Source organism: Branchiostoma belcheri, unplaced genomic scaffold, assembly GCF_001625305.1.
Source record: "Branchiostoma belcheri isolate BF01 breed outbred unplaced genomic scaffold, Haploidv18h27 scaffold38, whole genome shotgun sequence".
NCBI classification, from domain to species: Eukaryota; Metazoa; Chordata; class Leptocardii; order Amphioxiformes; family Branchiostomatidae; genus Branchiostoma; species Branchiostoma belcheri.
In genome coordinates, this window is record NW_017803998.1 from 1,851,122 (window position 1) to 1,852,620 (window position 1,499).

Consider the following 1,499-nt stretch of genomic DNA (forward strand, 5'->3'; position numbering starts at 1 on the left):
CTGTATACAATATTAACATAGTGTTAAGTAAATGATACTCTAGTAAAATTGGCTCATACATGTATGTAGGACACCACGAGAAGTGAAAACTGTTGTGAACTTACAACAATATATTATACACCTGTTGTAACAATATAATATAGAATGCATAATTCGTTGTCCATTATTGACAAATTATTATTTAATTATTGCTTGAATGATTCTAAACTGCATTAACTGCATAGATGCAATTTACTGTCATTTTATACTTATACATATTTAGGCAATAGTGCAGACCCTATATTATCTGGATATCAATTTTACTAAAATCTATACAAGAATTTATATACTCCATATTATGATAGAATACGGTTTCCTTGCATGTTGTTATCTAATATTTGTATCTAAATTAATGTGGCATGACTACAGTAAGTAATTGAGCAGATTGGGTCATTTGCTCTATTTGAAAACAACAAAATTAAAGGCAGCAAATATATATAAGAATAAAGCTTCGTGACATTTTTGTATACCATGTAAACATCTTCAAACACCACTTGTCCTTGATAATCAACTACCATTTATCCTTACATCATTATTATCATCATGCCTTCGGATTAGTCCTATGAGGTACGTTTGATAAAGTTACTCCGGTACACCCTGTTTCTCACTGTGTACACTAAAGTAGTCCCTGCGAGACCAGTGTCTTTCTCTATCATTGAAAAAAGTGTCGTATATGGCCCTTCATCTCCCAGTTGATTCATTACTCGAACAACATGCCCTACCAGGGCGAAACTGCGTGGTCGCTCTACAGACGAAAAGAGCTATAGAGTTGTTTCTTTGTTTGTTGGCTAGATGTTTTCTCCATGCCACACTTTACGTTGTTGTGTATATACCATCCCCACTCCAGACTGCACTCATACTCCATCAGTCAGACAATATTCTTGTCGAAGGTATGTATAGTTTACGTAGAAACAATATTAATTCTTAGACTATAATTTTACACACACTGTTGTATATGGTAGACGTACTCGTATACTGTACCAAGTTTATTTGCCTCTATTTGGATTTGTTCGTGTGGGCCTTCGTACTTTTTTATGTCGATTCTTTCACCCAGACTAAAAAATTCAGAACACCAGAGTTGACCTTGCACTTTTTTAGCCAAACAAACCTGACAAATCCAGCTTTACAGTTGAGGGTAAAGGTTGGAGGTTTGAAATAAAGGTAAATATATTTAAAAGTGCTTATTTTTCATGCTTTCACCATAATTGGAAAGATACCTGTCCCTCCGAACATCTGCTTTGAAATTACCCAGAGCGCATTGCGGCCAAGCTGACTCGGCTACGTGGATTGGGAGAAGTTGGATCTCAACTTTGCTCGCAGTGTTCTCTGCTTTTCTCCACCTAACCGGCTCCCCAAAAAGACTTGTAAGTACATCTATGACGTTAGAGGCTTCATATCAATATTAATCTGTGGTTCAAATGTATATTGTAGCTGATGAATTGCAGAAATTATAAACTTGT